General features: G+C 45.1%; 1 long non-coding RNA gene across 1 annotated transcript; it reads left to right on the top strand.

The window, feature by feature from the left end:
• Nucleotides 1–5,830: 5,830 nt before the first annotated feature.
• Nucleotides 5,831–8,904, top strand: LOC122709420. Its single transcript, XR_006345512.1, has 3 exons — nucleotides 5,831–6,097; nucleotides 7,229–7,432; nucleotides 8,208–8,904. It is a non-coding gene; the product is annotated as an uncharacterized LOC122709420 (long non-coding RNA).
• Nucleotides 8,905–10,228: the final 1,324 nt, after the last annotated feature.

Genomic DNA, 10,228 nt, shown 5'->3' with positions numbered 1-10,228 from the left:
TGGGGGCTCATGGACTGTAGCCTGTTAGACTCCTCTGTCCATGAGATTGGAGAAGGCAATGGCACCCCACTCCAGTACTCCTGCCTGGAAAATCCCATGGACGGAGGAGCCTGGTAGGCTGCAGTCCATGGGGTTGCTAAGAGTTGGACACGACTGAGCGACTTCACTTTCACGCATTGGAGAAGGAAATGGCAACCCACTCCAGTATTCTTGCCTGGAGAATCCCAGGGACGGGGGAGCCTGGTGGGCTGCTGTCTATGGGGTCACACAGAGTCAGACACGACTGAAGTGACTTAGCAGTAGCAGCAGTAGCAGTCCATGAGATTTTCCAGGCAAGAATACTGAAGTGGGTTGCCATTTTCTTCTCCAGGAGATCTCAAACAAGGGATTGAAGCCGGGTCACCTGCATTGCAGGTGAATTCTTTGCCATCTGAGTCACCACTATCTTTAGGAGTTAGATATTTTTCCACTCAGACTCCATTTCTCCAGAAGCTCACTCTCAGGGAACTCTCGAGATAGAGTCATGTTTATGTCAAGGACATTGGAATGAAGAGTTTTCTGCTTACAGGCTGCCAACCCTCACTGATGAGGAGGCAGAATCGGGTGCAATGTTAATAATTACATTGTGGGCATGAAGGTGCCATAGATTACAGAACTCATGGAGAAAATGGGCCTTTTACAGTAGGTCTCAGTCATTAGTGAAATTTCACATTCGGAATTAGTCAGGAAAGGTAATTAGTGTCAAGGAGTGCTGGCAGCCGCATAGTTAACATGACGGATGTCAGTGGGCTCACGCTAACGACTTATGGAATCTTCGCTCTGGAGACGATCGGAGCAATTTGGTGGTCAGCAGACAGTCTGAGAATCAATCACCACAACAGTCAATAATTTATCGCTTCTATTTAAAGTCTGGAATCTGCATCAGCTTGAACAGAAGGGATCCCTGATGGAGGGAGGTTGGCATCCAACAAAACCTCGAACCCTGGCTCTTGAGACGCATCATGAGATGTGTCTGGCTTCTTCCTGGTGCAAACAGGAAAGTTGTTTGAAGAATCTGCTCCTGATTCCATCTTGGGGCGGAAACAGTCAGTGTTGCTGGCTGCAGGGAGATAGGGAGTGAGATGTTAAACTAGATTTAGCTTTACAGGGTTTAATGGCCCCTACAGTTCAGCGATCCCCAAATTACATCAGTGACTGTGAGATGGGAAAGCACTGGTCAAGGAGCCCAAGGAATTCTGAAGTTAATGAGCAGCAGAGCCAAAGCTCTGACCTGGGTTTTGTAGTCTTTATTCAGCTGGAATAATATTTTTTTACCTTTGTATTTTATATTGGGGCATAGCAGATTAACAATGGTGTGATAGTTTCAGGTGGACAACAAATATATATATATATATATATATATATATATATACACACACACACACACACATACATACTCAATCTTACATATACATGTATCCATTCTCCCCCAAACTCCCCTCCCATCCAGGCTGCCACATAACATTGAGCAGAGTTCCCTGTGCTATGCAGTAGGTCCTTGTTGGTCATACATTTGAAACATAGCAGTGTGTACATCAACATGAATAATATCGATAAAACGATAATAGGAACAATAGCAGCTAATAGTTTCTGAGAGCTTACTATGTGTCTGGTACTTGCTGAGCATTTTACACATGTTATTTCAATTTGGTCCCCTCAGATAGAAGCTGAGAGGTTGAGTAAGTTACTCAAGGTCACATAGCAAGCACTTACAGGGCTGATCTTCAAAGCCAGATCCTGGTCTCCTAAGTACCGTGTTACTTTGAGCTGCTGGATGCAGGAAATTGATGCTAAATTCTTACTACCTCAGCCATCTCATCTATAAAATATGAATAATAATGTGCTCCACATACAATTTCAGGAGTAAGTTGCTTGGCAAGCTGTTATGCAGGGAGCTGAAAGCCTGAAGGTAACTGTGATCTGATAATTACAGCATACATTCACATGCAGACACCTGTGTGCCGACTGCAAACACCCATCTCTACCCCTCCCTCCCCAAATCCTTGGATGCACTGAGTCCTGCCCAGTCATTCTTGATAGCATCCTGTGTCCATACACTCACTTCACACTCACAACACCTTTGGTCTACAGACTTGAGTGTTCTACTTCATTCTGTCTGTGGGTCTCCTCCCAAAGCTTCCAGTGGTACCCCATTTCCTTTAAGATTAAGAGTGACCTTCTCAGAGCAGCAATCGAGCCCTCCCACCCAATCTGTCTCCAGGGTACTCTCCTCTGCACGTGCCCACTCAGACCCCCCACCCTGCCCTCCTTGGCCTCCATCATTGGTCATTGCCCTCCCCATGACCATGACAAACACTCTTCTCCTTACCACCCCCACCAGCATCCTCAGCATTAGATTCCCGGGAAAGCCTCCCTGCTTTTGCCGGTTCCCACTCCCAAGAAGGGATCCTCAAACTTCTTCCCATCTTCAATATCAGGGCTGCTCAAATGCACACTGACCCATTCTGTGCCCAGGAAGGCCCAGACCGATGATGGAGGTTGGAGACAGAGTCTGGATGGGAGAGAGGGTGAACTTGCTGTGCACGGATCTGCCCTCCCGCGTCAATGCGGTGGCTATGTGGTCCAGACTGAAAGCCTTTCCTTTTCAGTTGCATTTTTGGTTCAAAAGTGATGATCACCAAATTTCCACTCTGGGATGTCAAGGTTTCATTCAGGGAAAGACACCTCTGAAATTACAGATACGCATGTAGGTAGACGGCTCCTGGCTTTCATAAATACTGTTAGAAGTCCATGACTCAACAAGACATCCCTGGGTTACTGGAGCTGCTAGCGAGTGAGACTGAGTGATCCTCAGTTACCCTTTCCCAGAATCCTGAGATTGGAGGCCAGAGGGAGCACAAGTAGATAGTAAGCATGCCTTAACTGAAGAGCAAAGAATTGACAAGCCCACAATTGCAGCAGATTTTAACTTGTTTCTCTATGTGTTATCAGTCAGTCTAGGCTAGGTTATGCTGAGATAACAAACATGCCCCAAGTCTTAGTGGTTTACACACCTAAGGTTTGTTTCTCCTTGCTGTATTACATGTCTGTCCTTGGCCAGAAAGATGTTCTTTTCCACATCCTCTTCACTCAGAGCTGAGGCTGATGGAGCCTCAATCATCTGGCACCAGTTCCTGTGGCTCAAGGACAGAGCCCTGGAGGGTCTTTATTTATTTGGCTCCATAGGGTCTTAGCTGCATCATGTAGATCTTTTATCATGGCTCATGGACTCTCTAGTGGCACAAGGGTGTACTCAGCTGTGTCCAGCTGTTTGCAGCCCTCTGGACTCTAGCCCGCCAGGCTCCTCTGTCCGTGGGATTTCCCAGGCAAGAATACTGGGGTGGGTTGCCATTTTCTCCTCCAAGGGATCTTCCTGACCCAGGGAGCATCTCCTTCATCTCCTGCATTGCAGGCAGGTTCTTTACTGTTGACTCACTGGGGCTTTCTTCTAGTTGTGGTGTGAGAGCTTGATTGCTCCACTGTGTGTGGGATCTTAGTTCTCCAGCCAGGGATTGAATCTGCATCCCTGCATTCCAAGGCAGATTCTTAACCACTGGTCTGCCAGGAAAGTCACTCCCTGGGGAGTTTTGAATCAACAATACATGCTTCCATCTAAGAATAAATAGCACTGGTCACTTACACTCACATTTCTACACGGCCAGGCTGAATTTGAAGAGAGAGAAGAAATACACTCCTCTTGTGGGTGGGAGGTGCTAGTTACCAGCAAGTGGTAGTAATGGATGTCACAACCCATCAGAACATGGGATTTGACTAAAGCAATGGTTTAAGAGAAATATGTGGTCTTAAGTGCAGAATGACTAAAAATAAAAGATCTAGGAGTCAAACTCAAGAGAGCAGAAGACTAACAAAGCAGAGCAACTCCAAAGGATGTAGGAAGAAAAGACGAAATAATGCACAGAAATGAATGAAATGAAGAAATAATAAATAATACAATGGACCAGCAAAACCAACGGTGAGTCATTAGAAAAGCAAAAAAACAAAAAACAAAAAAACCAAAAACAACAACCTAGCAAAATAGAGCAATGTATGGCAAGATACAGTCATTAAAAAGGGAAAAGAAAACACCAGTAAACAATAGCAGGACTTGTCAAAATGTCAGAAAACCTCAGCTTGATGGTAGTGGCAGCCGAGAGTTTGTTTCCTCTGAGTCAAAAAGAAACACAAGAGGTCTTTGTGAGGTGGAGAAGGCAGAACCTGGCTTGCTGCTTAAAATGGGGAACGGCGTGGGTTTCCCAGCTTGTAAGGGAAGTCTGGGGGGAAAACCCTACAGCCAGCTTGCTGCCTGTAAAGAAGACTGAGTGCTGAAGAATTGATGCTTTCAAATTGTGGTACTGGAGAAGCCTCTTGAAATTCCTTTGGACAGCAAGGAGATCAAATTAGTCAATCCTAAAGGAAATCAACCCTGAATATTCATTGGATGGAATGCTGAAGATGAAGCTCCAATACTTTGGCCACCTGATGCAAAGAGCTGACTCATTGGAAAAGATCCTGATGCTGATTAAGACTGAAGGCAAGAGGAGAAGGGAGCAACAGAGGATGAGATGGTTGGATGGCATCACTGACTCAGTGGACATGGATGTGAGGAAACTCGGGGAGATACAGGAGGACAGGGAAGCTTGGCATGCTGCAGTCCATGGGGTCACAAGAGTTGGACAGGACTTAGTGATTGAACAACAACAAAGCTTCCTGCCTGGGCTTTGGGTTTGTAAGAAGCCCTGGGCCTCAGGAAGTGACAGCTAACATTGAGTCTCTAGAATGTTCTGAGCTTTGTACAAGCATTTTTTTTTTTTTTTTTTTTTTTTGGTACAAGCATTTTATATGTAGAAATTAATTTGTTCCTCCTCATGACCCCAAAACTAGGTACAGGTATTATCCCTTTGGGCTTCCCTACTGGCTCAGACAGTAAAGAATCTGCCTGCAATGCAGGAGACCCAAGTTCAATCACTGAGTCAGGAAGATTCCTTGGAGAAGGGAACGGCTACCCACTCCATTATTCTTGCCTGGAGAATTCCATGGACAGATGAACCTGGCGGTCTACAGTCCCTGGGGTCTCAAAGAGCCGGACATGACTGAGTGACAAACACTTTCACTTCACTTTCATAATCCTTTCATTATACATGAGAATACAATTTCCCCAAGGTCACATGGCAACTGGCTGAGCCAGATTCAAACACAGGTAGCTGGGCCCCTGGACTCATGGGTTCAGCTATGTCACTTTCATGGCCTCCAGGGTTGAGAGTGAATCCATCTGCCCATTGACCCGCAGGTGATCCAGGCTCACCCTGAACCCAGGGCTCTCCACCGACTTTACTTGTGGTGGTTTGGCCTTGCCAAAGGTTTTATTTCAATGTGCTCAAATACCATAGTCTTTTTTCCTTATTGCTTCTGGGTAAGCAACTCTTTTCTATACCCAGGTTGTACAGACCCTTCATACCCATGTTTCCCTCTACTGCCTCAGGGCTTCAGTTTTTCTATTTAAATGTCTGATCCATTTTGGATTTTACCCCGATGTGTGGTATGAGCTCCAGGTTTGACTTTTTCCATATGGCCATCCAATTATCTCCAGACCACTCATTTGGGAAAAAAAAAAAAAAAATCAACTTTCCACACAGATTTGTGAAGCTGCCTTTCTCATGGAATAACTTTCCAGATGTAGCTGGGTCTATTTCTGAATTTTCTTTTGGTCCGGTCGGTCTATCTGTTTATTCCTGTGCCAACACCAAACTCCTAATTACAGGCATTATAGTGTATGTTGATGGTGAGGAGCTCTGCCACCATATGGCTCTTGTTCTTCTGGGTTCTTCTGGCTTGCTTTGCTTTTTTGTTCTTAAGCATAAACTTTTTAAACAACTTGTTTCACTCCAGAGGAAAAAGAAGCCTGGTGGTATTTTTAAACTTGGAAGTTCATTAAATCTGTTAAATGAATGGAGGCAGAATGGACGTCTTTACGGCGATGAGTCTTTTCAGTCAAGACCATATCTCTTCATCCAAAATAGCATTTTGAGGGAAAAAACTTGAAGAGGATACGCACAGAATGGTTAGTATTCAAATGAAATTTTAAAAACACACAGTTTTTATCTGTGTTTTATCTGGTTTACGGATTCATATTAATGTGATGGTACTGTGCTTAGGCGCTCAGTCGTGTCTGACCCTTTGTGACCCCATGGACTGAAGCCCGCCAGGCTCCTCTGTCCGTGGGGATTCTCCAGGCCAGAATACTGGAGTGGGTTGCCATGCCGTCCTCCAGGGAATCTTCCTGACCCAGGGATCAAACTCAGGTCTCCCACATCGTGAGTGGGTTCTTTACTGACTGAGCTACCGGGGCAGGGTAGGGGGAGGTTGGTAGATAGAAAGGGAGAGGAGGGTTGGGGGGGCGGGGGGAGACAGAGGTCTGAATTATGGCAAACGTTTGATCTTGGTGGAGGAGAAGTAGCTGTTATATTATTTCTCTATGCTTTCCTATATGTTTGAAAGATTTCATAATTAAAAACAACAGAAAAGGAAAACAGAGCTGTCTCCACTGCTTGAGGGTACTCCCCAGAAAGCAGCACATTTTGGTCTCTTTTCATGTGGTTCTGGAGTGATATCCGCTGCTAGACCTCGGTTGGGGAAGCCTGTAGCTCTTTCTATGGAAAAGAATTCTATTAAAGACTTGTCAGCTCCCTCAGCAGCTGGAGTGGGAAGATTTCCTTTCTCTAAGTGGGCATCCTTAGCAGCTCCGAAACAGACACGAGGCGGTGTGAAATCTGGAGTTAATGAAATCTTCCCGCAGTCGCCTGGGTTTCTGACAGGAAGGGCTTCACTGTATTAAAAACCTGTTCCCCAATATGCTGTAAACATCTCGTTTTCTCCCTCTCTATCCATCCCCAAGATTTAAAATCACCGGGAAAAAAAAACAACCCAACAAATCCCAAATGGAAGGGGGAATCATTTCTCCTCCCAACTCTACAATGGTCTTAAAAGACCCTTGTTTAGAACAGCTTACAGGAAACTGTATTTTCATAAATGGATTTATTGTGCAGTCCTTGTACCTCCCGTTTCAATAGGACTTAAGAAAGGCAGTTTCAAAATTGAGTTATTGAGTTGGCTGATTCAGAACAATTTTCCTCTATGGGGAAAAGTTTTCATTACTGAAAGTGGCCCAAATCGACAGAGTCGTGTTTTCCAGAGTCCGTCACCTCACAGTGAAGGCGCTTGAGGATCCTGTGTTTGGTTGCCACCTGCGTCTCCATTCTGAGGAGAGGTGTTTGTTTTCCGAGGCGTGCTTAATGGGAGCCTGGCCATGGAACACAATCCCTTCATTGCTATTCTCGGCAGTGGGCTTGCATGTATTACAATCGCCTCCTCGGGCCCACACAAGATTTCCAGAGAGGTGAGCATTGCTTGAAAACACCCTGTTCTCTGTGAGGAGAGGCAGAGACAGGCAATTAGGCCTGGCAGCAGAGCTTCATCTCCACAGACTCGGGAGAGAAAAGGAGGGATGGTGGGGTGGGGTGCCTGAGGGGGCGGCTACCTCTGCCTCCAGGACCCCTCCTCCTGGCTCAGCTCTTCCCGGAGGAAAGTCCCCACCATCATCTTTTCAAAAAAAAGATGATTTTGTTGCTGGTGAGGGCGTTAATTCCAAGAAAGGACTGCTAGCAAGTGGGAGGTGAGCCTTTGCAAGAAATGCCACAACAAGCTGAGTTTCCCAGAAAAGGCCTTGAGAGGTTCTGTAGTGTCTCAGGAAAAGAGTACTTTGATGTAAACTTCTAGAAGTTGTTCTTCCTGATCTGGGGGGAAAAAATAATAGGAGCAGGGCTCTCAATATGAATATTTACCAGAAAAAAAAATATCCTCAGGAAAATGTGTGACCTTGATGAAGTTTGTCATTGAGATCATGAACATGAAGGAGTGAGCGGGAAGGGAAAGAGCTTGGTCTCCTTCTTTATTCCGGGTCTTTCTGTTGGACTGAACCATGAAGGCTCAGAGCGAGTGGCGGGCTGGGGGCTGGGGGGAGGAAGGCCCCACATGTTTGCAGAGCCACAGAGAGTGTGGGCCTTAGGAAGGAAAGACTTGAGCTGGGACTCAAGAGGTCCAAATGGTGATTCTTCCTCTTTTCTCCACAAACCTCCTCAACCTGCTGTTTTCTCTTGCTCTTCCCTGACCAGCCATTCTCTTGGGAATCCAGGCTGCCGACATGGGGACAGCACCAGCTCCTCCCATCCCTTGGCCACTCACTGCCACCAGTGGCCGTATCATGTGGTTCTACCATCAGAATGCCTCTTCTGTTTGCCTCGCATAGACCTCTGGCCATGGATGCCAGTGAGCATGCAGTGAAATTCTCTGACTCCCAGTCTGGTTTTCTCTGCCTCTTTGATTTTTTAAAAGGCCTAGATTGAGCTTTCTGAGCATGACTGTGATTATGTTAGTCCGCTGCTTGAGAACTTTCAAACACTCCCCATTGTCTGCAGCATGAAGTCCAACTGACATTCAAGCTTCCCTTCCCAGGTCTCACTCCTATCCTGCTGCCTCTGGATCCCCAGATTCCTACTGTCCTGGCCCCTTGGGTTCCTTGAGTCCTGTAAGTGTGAATCGCTCAGTAATGTTTGACTCTTTGCGACCTCATGGACTGTAGCCCACCAGGCTCCTCAGTCCATGGAATTCTCCATGCAAGAATTCTGGAGTGGGTTGCCATTCTCTTCTCTGGGATCCTTGAGTCCTGTAAGGCTTTTCCAAACTCAGGATATTCACATATCTTCCCCGCTTTTTCCATGGCTGACTCTTCATCCTTCAAACCTTGACTGGCTTAAAATATCACCCTCTCAGAAAGAACTTTTGTGAGCCTCTCATCAGGAACTCTGTTACAGCACCACTGAATACAACATTCTTCTTAACAATGATAATTTATACTGACTTATTTACTGGTTTGTTTACTTGCTTATTATCTGTTTGCTCAATAAATTATAAGATCCAAGGGTTGAGAAATTTGTCTTTTTTATTCACTCACAAATATTTACTATCTGGCAGTGGCAGATAGACAATCAAAAATTATTTTTTGAATAAGTTAATTAGTATTTTTAGGATAAATCATTAAAAGTAGAATTAGTCTATTAATGGACTGTACATGGTTTGGAGGTTTTTGATGTGCATTTCCAAACTGCTTTGGAAAAAAGCAGTGTTTGGGGAAAAAATGTGTCTGAATTTGTACTCTATTAGCAGTGAGAGCTTTGAACATATCCTCACATACTTACCATCATTGAATATTATTATTTTTAAAATATTTGCCAGTTTTTAAAGATGAAAATAGTCTAACTATTGATGACTAACGGAATTGAATGTTTTTTTCCCTTCACGTTTTCTGTTTCCATGAATTTTATTTTTTTCCTTTGCTCATTGTCCTTTGTGATAAAGAGCTCTTCCTACATGTTTCCGTGAGAATCGCTGGCTTTTCTGTGGGTGATGCTGAGCTTCTGATCCCCCTGCTCGTCACAGGCCCTTTGCACAGACACCCAGCAGGGTTCCTTTGCTCTATTTCCAATGTGGTTTGTATTCACAGCTCTTTAGACACCGCTGATTTGTCAGCATCTGCGTGACCTCTAAATCAGTTTGGCAAAAACAAAACCAAAAAACCCCCAGACAGTTGTTTGACATGATTGATTGCATTTTGCATGTCTCACCTGGGGCTTTGGTGCTGTGCAGGCAGAGACTTGGGCTTCCTGGGAAAGTTAAAGAGCTCTAAAATCAGTTACCTTTTCTGCATTGTTTCATTTGCTTCATAAAAATGTCTGGCTTAGTATTAATTTTATGTGACTGTCAAGATAGAGTGGTTCCTTGGAATCAGGGAATGTGTTTGTGCCAAAGCAGATGTTAAGTGGGCGCAGCATTTTTGCGCATACCTCTGGGTGAGGGGTTTGCAGGTGCCTCAGAAATGGTCTCATCTTGGGCCATAGGTATGCAAATATTTGAATAGTGGTTTCCTAGTCAGGGACACCTGTGTGAACATGTTCTGACCTCGGGGACATGTCAAAGGGTCTGTACTTGTTTCATTCATTCACTCAGCAAATATTCAGTAGCTGGGAATTCAAAGCAAGACCAGAAAGGCAAGACCCCTGCTGTTATACACTCTAAGGTTCATTGTAAAAGGCAGATAATTAAGAAATAACCCAGGGACTTCCCTGGAGGTCCAGTT

Source organism: Cervus elaphus, chromosome 15 (genome assembly GCF_910594005.1).
Source record: "Cervus elaphus chromosome 15, mCerEla1.1, whole genome shotgun sequence".
NCBI lineage: Eukaryota > Metazoa > Chordata > Mammalia > Artiodactyla > Cervidae > Cervus > Cervus elaphus.
This window is presented reverse-complemented; position numbering and strand designations above follow the sequence as displayed.